Here is a 23,602-nt window from a genome sequence, read left to right as displayed (position 1 = left end):
AAAAAACATCCTCTGACAACATGGAGGGTAGTTACAAAAGCTGCCTTAATGTGTATCATATTTATGTACAAAAATAAAAATACCCTATACGTAATATATTTTCGTACACATTTTAAACATAAAAGCATGAACATTTATAAAATCGACACATCAATTGCTAAATTTGCACTCGTTTTAACTCTATATTTTTGGAAGAGTGGCAGGTGACGGCTTACAAGAATGAACATGAAAAAACATTGTATTTATAACATGAAGGGCAGTTTCAAAAGCTGCCTTAGTATCATATTTCTGCACAGAAATAAAAATACCCTAGACGTAATACATTTTCATACACATTTTAAACATAAAAGCATGGACATTTATAAAATCAACACATTGATCGCTAAATTTTCACTTTTTTTAACTATATTTTCGGAAGAGCGGCAGGCGGCGGCTCACAAGAAAGAACATGAAAAAACATCCTCTTTGATAACGTGAAGGGCAGTTTCAAAAGCTGCCTTTGTATCATATTTCTGTGCAGAAATAAAAATACCCTAGTACATAACACATTTTGTTCATGAAACTTACCTGTCAGATATATTATAGCTGTATTCTCCGACGTCCGACAGAATTTCAAAACTCCCCGGCACACTCAGATGGGCGCAGCAGGTGGTTAGTACCCATTCCCGCCGCTGGGAGGCGGATATCAGGAATCATTCCCATTTTCTATTCAGATTTTTCTCTGGTCGCCGGTCGGTTAAACAACTGTTTACAGACCTCCTCCTAGGATTTTGAAACTTCCTTGTGCTAACTTGAGTATTCTGATTGACTTTTGGTTTTGATTTGGCTTGTTTGGCTTGGCATAACGTGATAGTTGGATTTGATTTGGATTTGGCTTTGAACCTTTTCTTTGATTACGATGTCTGGATCTAGCTCTGCTAGCTTCAGGGTGTGTAAGGTGCATGAATGTAAGGTGAGGTTGCCGAAAGCTTCGGTAGACCCTCATTCAGTGTGCTCGAAATGTCGTGGTCATGTATGTATGTTGAATGATGATGCATCAAGTGTGAGCAATTGACTGAAATTGAATGGAAGGCATATGATTCTTACGTGAAAAAGCTTGAGCGTGATAGAATCAGGAGGTCTTCCTCTAGGAGTGCTTCTGTGAGTAGAAGTCAAGGTAGAATTGTATCTCCATTAAATCCTCCTGTAGATGTAATTCAACCGGATCCTGTTGTATTGCCTCCGAACAATCAGGAAGTGTCTGCAGAAGGAAGCGTATTATTTACGATCATGGAGTCGATTCGCGCCTTGGAATCTAAAGTGATTGCTCTACAGTCAAATGTGAATTGTGATAAAAGTGTTAGTGCATCTAGTGTAGTGGAAGGGGTGTCAGATCGGTACCCATAATGCCTCTAGCCTAGGGCCCCTGCCGGACTCCCAGGCCTTAGGGAAGGGAGGGCAGCCGAAAGCCGAAGGAGGGTTACGGATCTAATGACTGGTCTGACGTCCCTTCGGCAGAAAGAAACTGAGGACGAATCTCAGGCTGCCGGTGTTCGTGCTGGGCACGAATACTTAAGGAGTGCTTCTCTTCTCTTCTTCGAGACGGGTTCCTCTCCTCGCCGAGGTTGGGACGCTCGGAAGACCTCTCAGGGGGAGAGCGGCAGGGGCGCAAGTTGTCGCACAAGCGGCCGTCGCCCTTGTCGCCCTCTTAAGAGAGGTTTCAGAGAAGAGGACGCTTCACGTCCTTCTGATCATTACGTAGATTCGTCACCTGAAGATTTTGAAGCTTTTCCGCCACAGAAAAGGAACAAGACTTCATCAGGGGAGGACTCTTTCGAGCGTTCAAGTCGCCTCTAAGCTTGTTCCTGAGTTGAAGGAAAGGGCATCCCCCTCGCCCATCTTCCTCGCACAGGTATGAGTCCTTCTCCTGATCGAGAACTTTCCCCTTCAAGGAAAATGCTTTGGGAAATGCAGAGACAGTTAGCCTCCTTTTTTGAGAGAAAGGAGGCAGAAACTAGTCATAGAAGGAAGGATAGGTGGCTGCCTGTTTAAGAGAACTAGGCAGTCCCCGGCTCCTACTCCGCGTTTTTCGGCCTTTGAGTCTCCTCCTAGTAGCCGACGCATTAGAGAACGTGATTACGTTCCTCATGAAAGGGCGTCTAGGAGAGACGAATTTGACAGAGACGTGAGTTGTCGCACAAGCGGCCAGCGTCTTTGTCAAAAGGCCGAGAACGCTCAAGGATCAAAATCGGAACGTCAAGCTTTGCATGTTAATGATCATGCTCGGCGTCTTAAGCAGAAACGAAGCCAGGACGCTCGAGAAGACGCTTTTCAAGACGCGCGGATCGCTCGCCAAGACGCTCCAACTGACGCTGTTCAGGACGCAACGGCGTCCTACACCATCATGACGCTCAGAAGACGCTTCAGACGCTCTTCAGGACGCACGGCGTCCTTCACATCAGGACGCTCTGCAGGACGCTTCTCAGACGCACGGCGCCTTGCATATCGGGGCGCTTTCCAGGATGATCAACAGTTTGAGTCCGAAACGTCAGGAATGTTTCTCAGGTTAAAAGGTGTCGAAGTCATCGCGATCTTTGAAAGGCGCTGATGACCGAGAGAAGGATTCGTCTAGTGATCGCTGCCCTACTGATGATGACGAACCAAATACGTCAGCGTCGTCAGACTATAAGACGGGTTGACGGATTTACTTAAGAAATTATTCCCAGATAATTTTCAAGCGCCAATTCCTTGCTCTCCACCTTCACAATTTGCCTCATCGAAGGCCAGGAAGGCCCCTGGCTTCGTTTAAGATGGCCACTTCGCTCTCTGCGAAGAGAGCGTTTAAGAGAGTCCAGGATTGGATGGAATTCAAGGTAAGGTTAAAGGAAGACTTCGTTTTGCACCTTCCTCCATCTAGACTGAAAGGGAGAGCTGGGATCTGGTACGAAAAACAGGAGAAGAAGCAGGATTGAAAGCACCGTCTTCTTCTCAAGGGGATTTCGCCAATTTGGTGGACGCTCCAAGGAGGTCTTATTTGTCATCGGCTAAGGTTTCCTGGACAATGACGGAGACGGATCATCACCTCAAGGGGTTATATAAGACGCTAGAGGTGTTTAACTTTTTAGAGTTGGTGCCATCGGGGCTCTGGATGTACAATCGAGGAGTCAAGACTCGATTTCGCTGGAAGAGCTTTCGAGTGTATTAGCTTGTATGGATAGAGCAGTAAGGGATGGCTTCTGATGAGTTAGCATCTCATTTTGCTACAGAGTCTGCTAAAAAGAGAGCTCTCTATTGTAGCTTTACGGCGAAAGCAGTTTCTCCCGCTCAGAAAGCGGAGTTATTATTCGCCCCATTCTCTCTACGCACCTATTTCCGCAGTCCATGATTAAGGATCTGTCGGTAAACTTGCAAGAAAAAGCACAAGGGGACCTCTTGACCTCAATCTTCAAGACGACCTACTCAGGCTATACTCTTCAACAGCTCCAGCAACCCAGAAGAAATTTAAGCCTTTCGTGGAGACACCTTCCTCTAGAGTTCCTCGAGAGGAAGGGGGTCCTTCAGAGGTAAGATCTCTTCTACCAAGAAGGGAAAAAAGTTGACGTTTCTGCCCTTCAGGCCACCTGTAGGGTGCGAGACTCACCTTATTTGTGCTCAGGCATGGAGGACCGATAGGGGTGGGGTCGGACACCTGGACCCATAGATGTGATCGAGAGAGGATACAAGATCCCTTTCCTCTCTACGCCTCCCTTTGAGCACGAAGCCGATAGACCTGTCGCCCGCATACCAGTCAAAGGAAGCAACAGATCTTACTCGACCTTCTAGATCAAATGTTGGAAAAGAAGGCCGTAGAGGAAGTTCTGAATGCTGGATTCCCCAGGCTTCTACAACAGGTTATTCCTGGTTTCCGAAGCAGTCGGGGGGATGGAGACCTGTCCTAGACGTCAGCAGACTGACATTTTTGTAAAGAAAGAAAAATTCAGGATGGAAACTTCTCAGTCTGTGCTTAGGGGCCTTGAGACCAGGGGATTGGATGGTGTCATTGGACCTTTCAAGACGCTTATTTCCACGTCCCGATCCATCCCCAATCAAGGAAGTTCCTGAGGTTCGTCTTTAAAAGGGCAGGTCTTTCCCGTGCATGGCTCTGTGCTTTCGGTCTGAGTACGGCGCCGATGGTTTTTACTTTCTCATGCGGAATGTGGTGAAATGGCTTCACCTATCGAAAAATAAGAGTCTCGCTCTACCTGGACGACTGGCTAATCAAAGTCGCCTTCGAAGTCAAGGTGCCTGGAGGGACCTTCAGACGACATTACAGCTGACGAAGGCCCTGGGCCTTATAGTAAAATTACGAGAAGTCCCATCTGATTCCCCACGCAGTCCATCGTGATCTGGGGATTCAGATGGATTCAGCGGCTTTTCAAGCTTTTCCATCAAAGGAACGTCAGCAGAGATGCTTAGAGAAAGTGTTAGCCTTCTTAGGGAAAGAAACATGCTCGGCGAAGGAATGGATGAGTCTGCTGGGAACCATTTCTTCGCTGGAGAAGTTTGTTTCCCTGGGGAGTTGCACCTCAGGCCACTCCAGTTTTTTATGGCAGAAAACTGGAAAGACAAGAAATCTAGACTCTCGACTTTGATTATCTCAAAAACGGTCAAGGATCATCTGAATGGTGGCAAGATCCGACCAAACTCTCGGAAGGGATGTCCTCAAGCTTTTGAGCCCCGACCTAGTGTTGTTCTCAGACGGCCTCCTCCTGGGGGGCTGGGAGCAACACTAGGAAAGGAGGAAGTGTCAGGCCTCTGGAGAGGGGAACAGAGGTCCTGCACATAAACTTAAAAGAATTAGAGGCTATTCTGTTGGCTCTTCAGTTCTTCGAAGAACGATTGGTGGGCCGAGTTGTCCAGATCAACTCGGACAACACTACGCTCTCGCTTACATAAAAAAGCAGGGGGGACACACTCTCGATCACTGTTCGTGATAGCGAGAGACATCCTTCTATTGGCTAAAAGCTCGAAACATAGTGATCCTGACAAGTTCATTTCAGGAATTCAAAATGTTCGAGCGGATCTTTTAAGCCGTCGACATCAGATGCTTCCCACAGAATGGACCCTACATCTAGAAGTTTGTCAGGAGCTATGGAAGTTGTGGGGACGGCCGCTAGTCGACCTCTTCGCAACCTCGAAAACGAAGAGGCTTCCGATTTATTTGCTCTCCAGTTCTCGACCCGGAAGCAATAGCGGTAGATGCCATCCTATGGGACTGGACGGGGATGGATGGATGTACGCCTTTCCCCCGTTCAAAACTCTTAGGAGAGGTAACAAGGAAGTTTGCGGCGTCGCCAGGAGCGAGAATGACTCTAATCGCCCCCTTTTGGCCCTCAAGCGATTGGTTCACGGAGGTCATGTCTCTTCTGGTAGACTTCCCGAGAACCCTGCCAGAGAGAGTCGATCTTCTCAAACGCCCCACTTCGAGAGGTACCACGGAAACCTCTCCGCTCTGAGTCTGACTGCGTTCAGACTATCAAGAAGTTGGCCAGAGCGAGAGGTTTTTCAAGATCAGTGGCAGAGGCTATTGCCAATGCGAGAAGAGTTCCTCCTCGAGCAGTTTATCAGTCGAAGTGGACTGTCTTCAGGAGATGGATGTAGGAAGAAAGGTATTTCCTCCTCCACGGACTCTTGTGAACCAAATCGCTGATTGAGGTTTTCATGCATTTGAGAAATGTGGACAAACTAGCAGTGCCCACAATAAAAGGATACAAGAGTATGCTGTCCGCTGTCTTCCGCCACAGAGGATTAGATCTGACAAATGATAAAGATCTTCACGATCTGTTTGAGATCGTTTGAGACAACCAAAGTACTACAACCAAAGGTTCCATCATGGAACCTTGATGTAGTTCTAAGATTCTTGATGTCGGCTCCCTTTGAACCTATGCATGCTGCCTCATTGAGAGACACTACTAGGAAGGCGATTTTTCTAACTGCTCTTGCCACGGCAAAGAGAGTTAGTGAAATTCAGGCAATTAGTAAAGATGTGGGTTTCAGAGGAGACAGTGCAGTGTCTCCTTGGATCCTAATTTCTTAGCGAAGAATGAGAACCCATCTAACCCCTGGCCAAAAACCTTTGAAATCAAGGGGTTAACAGAGTTCATCGGACAAGAGCCAGAGAGAGTCCGTTGCCCTGTCAGGGCTCTCAAATTTTTACATGCAAAAGACCAAAGATTGTCGGGTCCTTCTGAGAACTTATGGTGTTCTGTTAAGAGACCCGACTTTCCTATGTCGAAGAATGCACTGGCATTCTTTTTACGAAGCACCATCAGGGAGGCCCATGCGTCCTGCTCGGATGGTGATATGAAGCTTTTGAAAATAAAAGCCCATGAAGTAAGAGCTGTTGCGACTTCAATGGCATTTCGAAAGAATATGGCACTTAATGATATCATTAGCGCTACTTTTTGGCGAAGCAACTCTGTGTTTGCTTCACATTACCTGCGGGATGTGAAGACGGCATATGAGAACTGCGAGTCGCTTGGACCATACATATCCGCAGAAATGGTGTTGGGGGCAAGGAGCAGCACAAAATACTACCCTATAGAAAGGGGTAGTTGTGCTTTTTAATTTTGGTGTTGGTTTATGGTTGAAGGGTTAATTGCTTGAGGCGCCTTCCCTTTCTTTAGCCTAGAAGTTATGGGACTAACTTTGATAGGTTAGGTCAGGTGGTGGTTTTTAGCTTCGTTGCCCTCACAGTATGGTCAATATGGTCTAGTCACATTGTGGTCACGCCCCCGTTGACAGATCATCTAGAGCGCACCAACTACACAGGTCACTACCTTGTTGGCAACTCTAGTAAAGCAAAAGCAGACTTCGGTTGACAGTAATCAAGAAGTCAGCTATGCTAACAGGTAAGGAATCAAGATGTCAATCATCTGCACTTGAGGTGTTTCCTAAATCCTTCTATTCTGTCCCTTCCCACCTCCAATGGTGGGATTCAGCTATATATATATCTGACAGGTAAGTTTCATGAACAAAATGTTATTGTTATGATACAATAAAGTTTGTTCATACTTACCTGGCAGATATATATAATTAAAGTACCACCCTCCTCCCCTCAGGGGACAGTGGTATGAAAAATCTGAATAGAAAATGGGGGAATGATTCCTGATATCCGCCTCCCAGCGGCGGAATGGGTACCTAACCACCTGGCCGCACCCACTGCGTGTGCGGGAGTTTTGAAATTCTGTCGGACGTCGGAGAATACAGCTATATATATATCTGCCAGGTAAGTATGAACAAACTTTATTGTATCATAACAATAACATATTTATATACATTTTAAACATAAAAGTAGGAACATTTATAAATCGACACATCCATAGCTAAATTTCCTCTTATGTAACTCGATATTTTCGGCATAGAACAGCGTCAGAGGCATACATTTTACCCTAATACCTATGTAATAACTCTCTATAAAATTTGTTAATATCATTTGCATAACCTTTATGATCTGAGCGGCATTTCTACAAATGTATGAACTCGTTAGACATAATGGTGCTAGCAGTGCTGTTAACAAAAAATTGTGCCGTAAAATACCTTAAAATGTCTTATTTCTTTAATGAATATTTTTGATGACAGCCGTAAAACCGATTCGCCGCGAAGTGATTGCGCCGTTAACTGCGGGCCACCTTACCTGGCTACAAGACCAGGCAAAAAGATATTTCATTGATATTAGTCTAGTCACCATGGGGCACTGGCACACACCAGGGAAGGTAACACCTTTGAGGACTCAACAGTGACAACCAAAAATAGGTTTTCGTACGTCAAAACATGGTTATGAACAACCGAAAACAATATAAAAAATATTTGAAGCTATCATGGTGAATAATGACTAAGAGCTTGAAAAGGAACTGTCTAAAACTTAGCTGAAGAAATATCAAATTTTACTAATTCACCTCTTCACTTAGTTACATATTTTATTCATTGTCGAACATTCTTTAGATTAAGAATTTTAAACATGGAAATAATTTTATCTAAAAAAAAGTATTCAGTAAAGTAAAGATGCTGTAAAAGAATGTTTCAAGTTCAAACTAATATGTGTTGAATGATGTGTATTTCTTTTTTAAACAAGTATGTACTCCTTAACCCTCTTACGCCGACTGGACGTATTTTACGTCGACATTTTTTGTCTCCCGTGTGCCGACTGGACGTATTTTACGTCGACTTACAAGTTTTTTTTAAAATTCGCGAAAAAATACTTATAGGCCTACCAGCCTAAAACTTTTGAATCACGCGCCTTGGGGGATGCTGGGAGTTCACGGATCAAGGTGTTGTTTTGTTTACAACTGTTACAGCGCGCAAGCGCGAATTTTCTTTGTTCTTGCCGCACTAAAAAACAAAGTATTCTGTGACACATCTCGGAAATTATTTCGTCACTTGATATAATTTTTGTACCATTGTAAATTAGCTGTTACATGAAGTACAGTAATACCTTGGGTTACGAATTTAATCCGTTCCAGAACCTGCTTCGTAACCTAAAAAATTCGTAACCCAAATGGATTTTCCCATAAGAATGTTATAAAAGCAAATAATGCGTTCCACCCCGACCATGAATAACCATTTCAATTCATATTTTCCATTTATTTTTTGTTCACTAAGGTTGAAAACAATTCGTGTAGGAATTACATAAAATTATAAAATTGAAGAATGAAATTAAATATAAAACACTAGATTTAATATGCATGCACAGTAAAACCTGAACTTTACCTTTGGCGAGTGTGGCTGCTGGCTTACGGAGACGGGAGGAGGGGAAGGGTGAGGAGGAGAGGGTTAGGGCTTGGGGGGGAAATCTCCCTCCGTGAACACTTCTGGAAGACTTTCTGGTTCTTTCTCTAGAGAGCACCGTTCACTACGATCACTAATTTTACGCTTACGCAACACTATGTTGTCTTTCACAATTTTGAAAAAATATTTTTCTCATGAGCAAATTTTCTACATCGTCGAGAATATAAAGGCCGTTGTTTCGTCAATACTGTGACACCTTTTGATGCTTTACTGGCTTAATTTCTTCCTTTTTCTTCAAAATAGTGCAGATCGTTGATTGCGACCGCTTGAAGAATGCTGCAATGTCTTTCACGCACTCGCCTTTATCATTTGCATTTAGAATTTCCTTCTCCATTTCGACTGTAATCATCTCCTTCTTTCTTATGCTTTCCTTCTCTGCTTGCCTTCGTCATCTTGGGAGCCATTGTCTTTAGTATTTGGGTAATAGTAATGTATAAGCACTATTACGGAAACACAAACACGTGCGCAAATCACTAAGCAAATTTGAGAGCGTTATCACGGACAGATGCGTTCAATCTTACCGCCAGCGAGATATTGAAAGAGTTATGGTTTAAAAAGGGTCAAGGGATGCGTAGGAGGAAGTCACGTTGACCCTGTTAATTTTGGCCGAAAAAATGAGTTCGCAATCCCACGCATCCCGATGTAAACAAAGAGGCGTTAAGTTTTGGCCGAAAAAAATGCGTTCGCAGATCCCACGCTCATCCGATGTTGACAAAGCGCGTTAGTTTTGGCCGAAAAAAATGCGTTCGCATCCCACCTCATGCGTTTAAACAAATCGGCGGCCTCCCATGATGGAAATTCGCAAGCATTCGTATTCCAAGTGAATTCGTATTCCCAGAAAATGAGGTCGTCACTTCGTAAGTTAAAAAATTCGTTATATAATCGGTTCGTAACCCAAAGTATTACTGTATTATATATGAAAATCTTCTGTGCATTTTTATGTAGAATGCAAACAATAAAATACTCATGATTGGAGCTTTTATCAGTTGTGGAATTTTCATATAAATAACGATAAGATGCCAAAATTTCAACTTGGTCAACTTTGATCTCCCGAAAATGGTCGAAAAAACACAATTGTACGCGTAAAACTCTTATATTTTTAGTAATATTCAATCATTTACCTTAATTTTGCAACTAATTGGAAGTCTCTAGCACAATAATTCGATTTATGGTGATTTATGAAAAAACTTTTTCCTTACGATTTCGCTGGAAGAGCTTTCGAGTGTATTAGCTTGTATGGATAGAGCAGTAAGGGATGGCTCTGATGAGTTAGCATCTCATTTTGCTACAGGTCTGCTAAAAAGAGAGCTCTCTATTGTAGCTTTACGGCGAAAGCAGTTTCTCCCGCTCAGAAAGCGGAGTTATTATTCGCCCCCTTCTCTACGCACCTATTTCCGCAGTCCATGATTAAGGATCTGTCGGTAAACTTGCAAGAAAAAGCAACAAGGGACCTCTTGACTCAATCTTCAGACGACCTACTCCTCAGGCTTCTACTTCAACAGCTCCAGCACCCAAGAAGAAATTTAAGCCCTTTCGTGGAGCAACCTTCCTCTAGAGTTCCTCGAGAGGAAGGGGGTCCTTCAGAGGTAAGATCTCTTCTACCAAGAAGGGAAAAAATTGACGTTTCTGCCCTTCAGGCACCTGTAGTGCGAGACTCACCTTATTTGCTCAGGCATGGAGGACGATAGGGGCGGACACCTGGACCCTAGATGTGATCGAGAGAGGATACAAGATCCCTTTCCTCTCTACGCCTCCTTTGAGCACGAAGCCGATAGACCTGTCGCCCGCATACCAGTCAAAGAAGCAACAGATCTTACTCGACCTTCTAGATCAAATGTTGGAAAAGAAGGCCGTAGAGGAAGTTCTGATGCTGGATTCCCCAGGCTTCTACAACAGGTTATTCCTGGTTCCGAGCAGTCTGGGGATGGAGACCTGTCTAGACGTCAGCAGACTGAACATTTTTGTAAAGAAAGAAAATTCAGGATGGAAACTTCTCAGTCTGTGCTAGGGGCCTTGAGACCAGGGGATTGGATGGTGTCATTGGACCTTCAAGACGCTTATTTTCCACGTCCCGATCCATCCCAATCAAGGAAGTTCCTGAGGTTCGTCTTAAAAGGGCAGGTCTTCCAGTTCAGGGCTCTGTGCTTCGGTCTGAGTACGGCGCCGATGGTTTTTTACTTTCCTCATGCGGAATGTGGTGAAATGGCTTCACCTATCAAAATAAGAGTCTCGCTCTACCTGGACGACTGGCTAATCAAGTCGCCTTCGAAGTCAAGGTGCCTGGAGGAACCTTCAGACGACATTACAGCTGACGAAGGCCCTGGGCCTTATAGTAAATTACGAGAAGTCCATCTGATCCCCACGCAGTCCCATCGTGTATCTGGGGATTCAGATGGATTCAGCGGCTTTTCAAGCTTTTCCATCAAAGGACGTCAGCAGAGATGCTTAGAGAAAGTTTAGCCTCTTAGGGAAGAAACATGCTCGGCGAAGGAATGGATGAGTCTGCTGGGAACCATTTCTTCGCTGGAGAAGTTTGTTTCCCTGGGGAGGTTGCACCTCAGGCCACTCCAGTTTTTTATGGCAGAAAACTGGAAAGACAAGAATCTAGACTCGACTTTGATTATCTCAAAAACGGTCAAGGATCATCTGAAGTGGTGGCAAGATCCGACCAAACTCTCGGAAGGGATGTCCCTCAAGCTTTTGAGCCCCGACCTAGTGTTGTTCTCAGACGCCTCCATGGTGGGCTGGGGAGCAACACTAGGAAAGGAGGAAGTGTCAGGCCTCTGGAGGGGAGGGGAACGAGGTCCTGGCACATAAACTTAAAAGAATTAGAGGCTATTCGGTTGGCCCTCTTCAGTTCTTCGAAGAACGATTGGTGGGCCGAGTTGTCCAGATCAACTCGGACAACACTACGGCTCTCGCTTACATAAAAAAGCAGGGGGGAGGGGGGGACTACACTCTCGATCACTGTTCGTGATAGCGAGAGACAATCCTTCTATGGGCGAAAGCTCGAAACATAGTGATCCTGACAAGGTTCATTTCAGGAATTCAAAATGTTCGAGCGGATCTTTTAAGCCGTCGACATCAGATGCTTCCCACAGATGGACCCCTACATCTAGAAGTTTGTCAGGAGCTATGGAAGTTGTGGGGACGGCCGCTATGTCGACCTCTTCGCAACCTCGAAACGAAGAGGCTTCCGATTTATTGCTCTCCAGTTCTCGACCCGGAAGCGAATAGCGGTAGATGCCATCCTATGGGACTGGACGGGATGGATTGTGTACGCCTTTCCCCGTTCAAACTCTTAGGAGAGGTAACAAGGAAGTTTGCGGCGTCGCCAGGAGCGGCAGAAATGACTGCTGATCGCCCCCTTTTGGTGGCCTCAAGCGATTCGGTTCACTGGAAGGGTCATATGTCTCTTCTGGTAGACTTCCCGGATAACCCTGGCCAGAGAGAGTCGATCTTCTCAAACAGCCCCACTTCGAGAGGTACCACGGAAACCTCTCCGCTCTGAGTCTGACTGCGTTCAGGCTATCAAGAAGTTGGCCAGAGCGAGAGGTTTTTTCAAGATCAGTGGCAGAGGCTATTGCCAATGCGAGAAGAGCTTCCTCTCGAGCATTTTTATCAGTCGAAGTGGACTGTCTTCAGGAGATGGTGTAGGAAGAAAGGTATTTCCTCCTCCAGACCTCTGTGAACCAATCGCTGAGTTTCTCCTGCATTTGAGAAATGTGGACAAACTAGCAGTGCCCACAATAAAAGGATACAAGAGTATGCTGTCAGCTGTCTTCCGCCACAGAGGATTAGATCTGACAAATGATAAAGATCTTCACGATCTGTTGAGATCGTTTGAGACAACCAAAGTACTACAACCAAAGGTTCCATCATGGAACCTTGATGTAGTTCTAAGATTCTTGATGTCGGCTCCCTTTGAACCTATGCATGCTGCCTCATTGAGAGACACTACTAGGAAGGCGATTTTTCTAACTGCTCTTGCCACGGCAAGAGAGTTAGTGAAATTCAGGCAATTAGTAAAGATGTGGGTTTCAGAGGAGACAGTGCAGTGTGCTCCTTGGATCCTAATTTCTTAGCGAAGAATGAGAACCCATCTAACCCCTGGCCAAAAAGAAAAACCTTTGAAATCAAGGGGTTAACAGAGTTCATCGGACAAGAGCCAGAGAGAGTCCTGTGCCCTGTCAGGGCTCTCAAATTTTACATGCAAAAGACCAAGATTGTCGGGGTCCTTCTGAGAACTTATGGTGTTCTGTTAAGAGACCCGACTTTCCTATGTCGAAGAATGCACTGGCATTCTTTTTACGAAGCACCATCAGGGAGGCCCATGCGTCCTGCTCTGATGGTGATATGAAGCTTTTGAAAATAAAAGCCCATGAAGTAAGAGCTGTTTGCGACTTCAATGGCATTTCGAAAGAATATGGCACTTAATGATATCATTAGCGCTACTTTTTGGCAAAGCAACTCTGTGTTTGCTTCACATTACCTGCGGGGATGTGAAGACGGCATAGAGAACTGCGAGTTCGCTTGGACCATACATATCCGCAGAAATGGTGTTGGGGGCAAGGAGCAGCACAAATACTACCCTATAGAAAAGGGGTAGTTGTGCTTTTTAATTTTGGTGTTGGTTTATGGTTGAAGGGTAATTGCTTGAGGCGCCTTCCCTTGCCCTTTCTTTAGCCTAGAAGTTATGGGCGGGACTAACTTTGATAGGTTAGGTCAGGTGGTGGTTTTTAGCTTCGTTGCCCTCACAGTATGGTCAATATGGTCTAGTCACATTGTGGTCACGCCCCCGTTGACAGATCATCTAGAGCGCACCAACTACACAGGTCACTACCTTGTTGGCAACTCTAGTAAAGCAAAAGCAGACTTCGGTGACAGTAATCAAGAAGTCAGCTATGCTAACAGGTAAGGAATCAAGATGTCAATCATCTGCACTTGAGGTGTTTCCTAAATCCTTCTATTTCTGTCCCCTTCCCACCTCCAATGGTGGGATTCAGCTATATATATATCTGACAGTTAAGTTTCATGAACAAAATGTTATTGTTATGATACAATAAAGTTTGTTCATACTTACCTGGCAGATATATATAAAAAATTAAAGTACCCACCCACCTCCCCTCAGGGGACAGTGGTATGAAAACTCTGAATAGAAATGGGAATGATTCCTGATATCCGCCTCCCAGCGGCGGGAATGGGTACTAACACCTGGTCCGCCCACTGCGTGTGCCGGGAGTTTTGAAATTCTGTCGGACGTCGGAGAAATACAGCTATATATATATCTGCCAGGTAAGTATGAACAAACTTTATTGTATCATAACAATAACATATTTATATACATTTTAAACATAAAAGTAGGAACATTTATAAATCGACACATCCATAGCTAAATTTCCTCTTATGTAACTCGATATTTTCGGCATAGAACAGCGTCAGAGGCATACATTTTACCCTAATACCTATGTAATAACTCTCTATAAAATTTGTTAATATCATTTGCATAACCTTTATGATCTGAGCGGCATTTCTACAAATGTATGAACTCGTTAGACATAATGGTGCTAGCAGTGCTGTTAACAAAAAATTGTGCCGTAAAATACCTTAAAATGTCTTATTTCTTTAATGAATATTTTTGATGACAGCCGTTAAAAACCGATTCGCCGCGAAGTGATTGCGCCGTTAACTGCGGGCCACCTTACCTGGCTACAAGACCAGGCAAAAAGATATTTCATTGATATTAGTCTAGTCACCATGGGGCACTGGCACACACCAGGGAAGGTAACACCTTTGAGGACTCAACAGTGACAACCAAAAATAGGTTTTCGTACATCAAAACATGGTTATGAACAACCGAAAACAATATAAAAAATATTTGAAGCTATCATGGTGAATAATGACTAAGAGCTTGAAAAGGAACTGTCTAAAAACTTAGCTGAAGAAATATCAGAAATTTTACTAATTTACCTCTTCACTTAGTTACATATTTTATTCATTGTCGAACATTCTTTAGAATAAGAATTTTAAACATGGAAATAATTTTATCTAAAAAAAAGTATTCAGTAAAGTAAAGATGCTGTAAAAGAATGTCTCAAGTTCAAACTAATATGTGTTGAATGATGTGTATTTCTTTTTTAAACAAGTATTTACTCCTTAACCCTCTTACGCCGACTGGACGTATTTTACGTCGACATTTTTTGTCTCCCGTGTGCCGACTGGACGTATTTTACGTCGACTTACAAAAGTTTTTTTTAAATTCGCGGAAAATACTTATAGGCCTACCAGCCTAAAACTTTTGAATCACGCGCCTTGGGGGATGCTGGGAGTTCACGGATCAAGGTGTTGTTTTGTTTACAACCGTTACGCAGGCGCGCAAGCGCGAATTTCTTTCTTGCCGCACTAAAAAGTATCTGTGACACATCTCGGAAATTATTTCGTCACTTTGACATAATTTTTGTACCATTGTAAATTAGCCGTTACATGAAGTATTATATATGAAAATGTGCGCATTTTTATGTAGAATACAACAATAAAATACTCATGATTGTAGCTTTTATCAGTTTTGAGATATTTTCATATAAATAACGATAATTGCCAAAATTTCAACCTTCGGTCAAATTTGACTCTACCGAAATGGTCGAAAAACACAATTGTAAGCTAAAACTCTTATATTTTAGTAATATTCAATCATTTACCTTAATTTTGCAACTAATTGGAAGTCTCTAGCACAATATTTCGATTTATGGTGAATTTATGAAAAAACTTTTTCCTTACGTCCGCGCGGTAACTCTTCCGAAAAAAATCATACATGCGATTGTGGTAATGTTTGCACCATTTTAAAATTAGCCGTTATATAAAGTTTTATATATGGAAATGTGCGCAATTTCATGCACAATACAAGAAAAAACAACCCATGGTTGTAGCTTTTATCAGTTTTGAGATATTTTCATATAAATAACGATAATTGCCAAAATTTCAACCTTCGGTCAACTTTGACTCTACCGAAATGGTCGAAAAACGCAATTATAAGCTAAAACGCTTATATTCTAGTAATATTCAAGCCTTTACCTTCATTTTGCAACAAATTGGAAGTCTCTAGCACAATATTTCGATTTATGGTAACTCTTCCGTGCGGTAACTCTTCCGAAAAAATCATACGTGTGATTGTGGTAATGTTTGCACCATTTTAAATTAGCCGTTACATAAAGTTTTATAGATGAAAATGTGTGCAATTTCATGTAGAATACAACAAAAAATAATTGAAAGTTGTAGCTTTTCTCATTTTTAAAATATTTGCATATAAATCACGATAAATAAAAAAAAAACCACGTTCGGTCAACTTTGACTCTACCGAAATGGTCGAAAAACGCAATTGTAAGCTAAAACTCTTACAGTCTAGTAACATTCAGTCATTTATCTTCATCTTAAAACAAATTCAAAGTCTCTAGCAAAATATTTAGATTTATAGTGAATTTTAAAAAATCTTTCCTTCCCTCCGCGCGCGGATTCTCCGCTACAAATCTCCGAAATGTGTACGTACATTCTCGGAATATTTGCTTTGTTTCATATTAGGCATTTCATAGAGTTTTATATATGAAAATGTGCGCAATTTCATGTAGAATAAAACAAAAAATATTTGAAGGTTGTAGCTTTTCTTATTTCCGAAATAATTGCATATAAAAAATATATATAAAAAAATTTGACATTCGGTCAAATTTAACTAGTCAGATATGGTCGAAAACTGCAATTGTAAGCTAATACTCTTACAGTATAGTAATATTCAATCATTTGTCTTCATTTTGAAAGAAATTGGAAGTCTCTAGGACAATATTTAGATTTATGGTGAATTTTTGAAAAAAATATTTGTTTACGTCCGTGCGTTACGAATTCATGCATTATTTTGTGATAATATTTTCTCTGTGTTGCTTTTATCGTTTTACAATGTGTTATATACCAAAATGATCGCAATTTAGTGTACATTACAACGAAAAAAAAAGTAACTTGTTACCTTTAACCGTTTTGCGGACAGCGCGCTTTAAATACAATTATATATGAAATTTCGTTTTTGCGCTATCATATATTGCATTATTTATATATGATAATGATAATTTTTTTCATTTCTGATGGTTGCATACTAAACTTCAGCCAATGAAAAAAAAGGAGCCAAAAATGAACTCTTAATCTTGAAAACTAAGCGCGCTGTGATTTTTTGAAAAAAATATTTTTTCCGCTTCCGCGCTCACTCTGAAACACCTCCGGCACACGGGAGACAATTTTTTTTTTACCGCTTCGGCGTAAGAGGGTTAATTCCATAACAGTTTTTAAGCAATGTACATAAAAACATTGTTATTTTTAAGCAATGTATCTTTGTTTAAAGGTGCATATATGTTGTTCATAGGATACATCAAAGATCTGATTTTTTGCCATAAATTGGTTGTATACAATAGTGAAATCAATTTTTTTTCAAGATATGCTTTTCTATACTATTTTTTCAAGCATTACATACAGGCGGCCCGCGGTTAACAGCGCAATCACTCAACGGCGAATTGGTTTTACGGCGGTCGTCAAAAATATTCATTTAAAAAATAAGGGATTTTAAAGGTATCTTTACGGCACAATTTTCAGTTAACAGCGCCGCTAGCGCCGTTGTCTAACGAGTTCATACATTTGTAGAAATGCCGTTCAGACCATAAAGGTTATGCAAATTATATTAACAAATTTTATGGAGAGTTATTACGTAGGTATTAGGGTAAAATATATGCCTCTGACACTGTTCTATGCCGAAAATATCGAGTTACGTAAGTGCAAATTTAGCTATGGATGTGTTGATTTATAAATGTTCATGCTTTTGTTTAAAATGTGCATGAAAATGTATTACGTGAAATGCATTTTTATTTCTGCACAGAAATATGATACAAAGGCAACTTTTGAAACTGCCCTTCACGTTATCAAATACGATGTTTTTTCATGTTCTTTCTTGTGAGCCGCCGCCTGCCGCTCTTCCGAAAATATCGATTTAAAAAAAGTGCAAATCAGCGATCGACATGTCGATTTTATAAATGTTTATGCTTTTATGTTTAAAATGTGTATGAAAATGTATTACGAATAGGGTATTTTTATTTCTGTGCAGAAATATGATAAAAAGGCAGCTTTTGAAACTCCCCTTCAAGTTATCGACTACGATGATTTTTCAAGTTCGTTCTTGTATGCCGCCGTCTGCCGCTCTTCCGAAAATATCGAGTTAAAAAGAGTGCAAATTTAGCAATCGATGTGTCGATTTTTTAAATGTTAATGCTTTTATGTTTAAAATGTGTATGAAAATATATTACGTAAAGGTATTTTCATTTTTGTACAGAAATAAGATACAAATTAAGGCAGCCTTTGTAACTACGCTCCACGTTGTCAGGGGATGTTTTTTCATGTTCGTTCTTGTCCGCCAGTTCCGAAAAATGCATTGTGTTATTTTATTAATCATGCATCTCTTCCATAAATCCTTTAAAAAGTTATACATTATTTCACTGTATCCAAGAATATTGCATGTATTCTCATATTATTGTATTTTAAAATACTACGGCAAATTTAAGCCCGTATTCCGCGGAGCGGCCAATGTTGTGGTTTGAAATCAGCTGATGAATACGAGTTTGTTTCACCATAACGCAATTCTGAGCGAATGCTCTTGCTTCTAGTTAGCATAAACGAATATCTAGATACTTGACTTATATGAGATTAAGGTACTTTTTCCTTGTACAGCGTGTTTTTAGGTGGAAATATTTATTGAAATATGTCTCGTTGTGAATGTGAACTACTAATTTTTTTCGTTAACATATTACGTTGGAGGCATGTTTATTGCTTAAAACATTACGTGATTCTGTTCGCAATAATCCTTTATACCATCGTAATACGAACTTTATGTTATTTATCTTATATCGGCGTGAAACCAACAGTAAAATGTGTTCTTTTAAGCACAGTAGTTTTGATTAAAATGATTTTATCCCAATTTTATCTACGGTTGTTTGATGGCATACGTTTACTGCAGTTTTATACTTGTTGCCGATGTACGATAATAGTCATTGGCAGCTTGAACCGTTTTCTCAGCTTCAGTTATAACTAGGTTTAAATTTAACAGTATATTTCCCGACTGATCTTTAATCTATATTGTTCTCTGATCTATAGCGAATAAAGTTATTACATTAAGATATCTCAGTTCTATTCTATACATAACGCCGTTTATAACAACTACGGTAATATTGTACTATAGTACGATGATTGAAATACAAGCCAAACTGATGTTATCCAGTTTGGTTGTACTTAGAAAAAATAAAAAAAGGTGTTTCTCGTTCGGTTGTTCATGGCTGTACACGTTCACTCAACGAGTATAACGTTAAAACCATACTTTCATCATTCTCTTTTGCTGTTATTGAACTTATGTAACTAGAAGATGATAAAGTTAGGCCATTGTAATTTGATCTCATAAAATCGGACTATCGTAACGATCGTAACCTGAACACTACAGCTACCTGTACACTGTATAAACTTTATTATATCTTTACATACTCTAGACACCCAAAAGTACTTTACAGTAAATTCTATAGTACTATACTGCATAAATATAATTTTACTTATTGCGCCGTTGTGGGATTACGGCGCCTTTGACTGGTCTAGAGTTTCGAAAGAAGGTGTGTGGTGGCCGTAGGCTTTAAAATCGCTCAGCATCGAAAATCGCTTGGCGTCGGCGGCCAGGAACGGAACCCCTGCCGCTAACCGAGGGCCGCCTGTATTTTTTCATAGGATAATATTAGTAATTAAATTTACATTCTTTGTAAAAATGTAAAACTCGTACAGGAGCATTTTAGAGAGCTAGTTACATACTCCTAGATCCGTCTGACATCAGAGAATTTAACCCTCAAAGGATTAAACCCCCTTTAACCTTGTTTACTCCCATTTTACCTGTGTGGGTAGACCTAGTATAATGTAGACCTTTTCAGGTGCTGTTTTGGTCTCTGTTTGGTTGGTTGAGATGTTGGTGTTGGTGTTTGTATTCCCATGAGCACTGTTACTAGTCTTGCTCCTGCATATGCCAGGTTATTTGTGTCCGTGATACTAGTGATGCGTATTTGTCTCATTATTTCAATAACTTCACACTAGTTTTCTCCCTTAAGTTCTTTGTGTTGTAGGCTTTCATGCAGGGGATCTTTATTCTTTCTGTATGTGGCTTCATCCATTGTCTGATCTTTTCCACCCATTCCGACCTCTCTGTTACATCGTCAGTGTTTCTTCTTGTCCTGTTGTTTGGTTGCTCATCACTCTTGTTGTCTTCTATGGTATTGTCTTTTAGTTCATCTTCTTGTCCTTGCTGCTAGGTGTTATTTCTCATTCCAGTTCCTCTCTTTCTGTTGTGGAGAGCTAGTTCTTTTTCATTATATTCCTTACCTGGTCTGGCAGCCTCAGTTCTGGTTTAGGGGTGGTGTTCTTTCTCTCATTCCAGATGTTGACCAACCTTCTTCTGTATCCTCTTTCTGTTGGATTACTTTAGATGTAGAAACTCCATATTTCCTTATTTTCTTCTCTTGTCCATTTCTCCTTCTGGTTTGCCTCTGTAGCTCCCGTCTCTGGTTGCTGATTACTGTCATTGTGGAGGTCAGTTGTTGGATGATGACCTCCAAGTACCTGACTAACTTCCCCATCAATTGGGCTGTATACCTGGCCGCAGGACGAAGCCCCTCTGTTGCCAGAGACTCTATTTACGTTGTCATTTAATCTTTCATTTCTTTCCATCATTGCTGTGCTTTGTTATTTAACCCATAGCTGGACCCTACTCCATTGGGGATTGGTACTCATTTACAGCTAAGTATACTAAGAAATTTGTGGTAGATTCTTTCCCAAGGAATCAACGCCGGGGAGAGCAGTCACCCGTCCAGCAACTGATCAGCCCCAATGTTGTTTAACCAGGCCATTGATGAGCTAAATTACTCTGCCATGGCTCCAAATTATTATTATTATATAAAATATATATGAAAACAAGCCAGTTATTACTAAAAAACAACTCAGGGCCCCCATAAACATCTTTAAAGAGAAGTAGTGTCATTTACAAATTTATACACGTATGCCAATCCATTCACTTCAAAAATAATTGCCAGTGTTTGAAATGTTAGAAGTAATAACACTGAAATAACAGGAAAACTTTTCATATCCTTTGGAAATCTGATTCACACCGATACACGCTGATGAAAAGAAGATATTAAGAAGATTGGAGATGACTTTATAAATTGAATGCCGTAGAAACAGCCCTTGTTTTCAATGTTACAGCCCCTAGAGAAGGTCAACTCCCTAATTATTGTTATTATTTTTATTATTATTATTATTATTATTATTATTACAACGTGGTAAAGTTTATTTTTGTGGTCATGTGGATAGATGTTTTCTTGCTTGGATATTCCAGATGTGAGTTCGAATCTTGCTACTGTGCCAGAATTATTATTATTTTTTTTTTTTTTTTCATTTTTGGTCTATCACAATCATCCTTTTTGACTGGGTGGTTTTATAGTGTGGCGTTCTGCCTCCTTAAGAGTCCATCATTTTTCTCAATATGTGTGCTGTGTCTAGGAGCACACTTTTGCATGAGTCCTGGAGCTACTTTGGTACCTACTTTTCCCAGATTCCTTTTCAGGGATCTTGGGATCGTGCCTAGTGTTTCTATGATTATGGGTGGCATATCACATATCCTTTTTATTTCAATTTTCAGGTCCTGATACTTATCAATCTTTTTTTTATAATTCTCTTCTACTCTGGTGTCGCATGGTATTGCGATATCAATGGATGATACCTTCTTCTTGATTTTGTCAATCAACGTCACAACTGGTCTATTGGCAGGGTATCATCCTATCTGTTCTGATACCATAGTCCATGAGGATCTTTGCTTGATCATTTTCTATCACTCCTTCAGCTTGTTGTTCATACCACTTATTACTGCAAGGTAGCTGGTGTTTATTGCACAGGCTCCAAGTGGAGGGCTTTTGCTACTGATCAGCCCCAATGTTGCTTAACCAAGCCCTTGATGAGCTAAATTACTCTGCTATGGCTCCAAATTACACGTATGCCAATCCATTCACTTCAAAAGGGATTTTGACGTAGGAAAAATCTATCTCTGGGCGAGGAAGCCGTGTCACCCAGTGAAATAGGTTCCTTCAGAACTATTTCTAAGGTAAGGTATTGCTAAAATACTAGAGAACTGCTAAATTGGACCTGCCAGAATATTCCAGCTCGCTCACCTCCATATAAAAGGTGTCGGTATAGATCTGGGGCGAGTGCAACTCACTACCACGGCACCCACTCCAATTAGCCTCTCCTACATCAAAACCCCCAAGAAATTGTCAGTGTTGGAAATGTTAGAAGTAATAACATTGAAATAACAGGAAAACTTTTCATGTCCTTTGGAAATCTGATACACCAGATACACGCTGATGAAAAGAAGATATTAAGAAGAATGGAGATGACTTTATAAATTGAATGCCGTAGAAACAGCCCTTATTTTTAATGTTACAGCCCTTAGAGAAGTTGTTATTATTATTATTATTATTTTGGTAGAAGACCCTCTTTTAGGTAAATGCTGTTAAAAAGGATGGCAGAATCAAGCGAGTTGATTTTATATATTGTTTTTTCTATTTTCCTTACAATTCGCTTCTCAGGCTCAGCAATGTTTTTGAGTAACTGGCCAATATTCATATTGGGAATTTTCAAAAATTATAAATGCTGAAGGAATCTTTTATTAGAACAAGAAATCGGGTCCAGGTCAAGCAGGGGTCGTTGTCAGTGCTGGTATTATTCCGTAGGCGTAGTTCAGTTCGGGGCGGGGTCGTCTTAGGTTTAATTCTGCCATCCTTTTTAACAGTATTATTATTATTATTATTATTATTATTATTATTATTATTATTATTATTATTGTTATTATTATTATTATTATTATTATTATACAACACGGTAAAGTTTATTTTTGTGGTCATGTGGGTAAATGTTTTTTTGCTTGGATATTCCAGATGTGAGTTTGAATCTTGCTACTGTGCCAGAATTATTATTATTATTTCTGGGCTCAGCCCATGTCGCTTCGTGAAATGTCCCTTTAGCATACATTTCTAAGGTAAATTATTGCTAACATTACCAGAGAAAAACGCTAAATTGGAAATGTCAGAATATTCTGACTCGCTCACCTTATATAAAAGGTGTCGGTATGGTTTCTGGGGCGAGTGAAACCACTACCACGGGTCTCTTACCATTTAGATCCATCCTTCTTCGAAATCCCCCTACCTGAGAGGGCCGATGCGAGGCCCGCTCCCAGCTACGACTACTACTAGCGCCCCTGACGCCATCACTAGCGCCTCTACCGGTCATCCTTTTCGTTAGCACCATCTTGCTCACACATGTTTTTCTTCACTGTGTTTTTTGTACTTTAATTTTTGGATTTATCTACATCATGGAACGCCAAGCCATCACTGCATCTAAGTTAAGTACTGCTATAGTGTTTCACCTAATTTTAGCCAGCCAGGGGCCCGTTTTACCAATTTTATTTAGGTTATAAGACGGTGCCTCCTTCGGCGTTGTAGCTGAGTCGTCTGGGCGGCTTGCCCCACGTGTTTCATTGTTTCATGCTTCTTCGGTCCTCTATACCGTTGTAGCTTGAATATTTAGCAGTACATGTTTTGCATTATACATATTTCTGGGCTCAGTCCGTGTCGCTTTGTGAAATATCCCTTTAGTTCATATTTCTAAGGTAAATAATGCTAACATTACCAGAGAAAAA

At 41.1% G+C, this 23,602-nt stretch overlaps 1 protein-coding gene across 1 annotated transcript in view; it reads left to right on the top strand.

Annotated features, from left to right (window-relative positions):
- The window catches only part of LOC135215299 (ADP-ribose glycohydrolase OARD1-like), a 333,995-nt gene that overhangs the window by 224,457 nt on the left and 85,936 nt on the right, over window positions 1-23,602 (top strand). The gene's annotated exons all lie outside the window — the stretch shown is intronic.

This window comes from Macrobrachium nipponense, chromosome 5 (assembly GCF_015104395.2).
Source record: "Macrobrachium nipponense isolate FS-2020 chromosome 5, ASM1510439v2, whole genome shotgun sequence".
NCBI classification, from domain to species: Eukaryota; Metazoa; Arthropoda; class Malacostraca; order Decapoda; family Palaemonidae; genus Macrobrachium; species Macrobrachium nipponense.
Note: the sequence above shows the minus strand (reverse complement) of the source record. Positions and strands in the feature narration are given on the sequence as shown.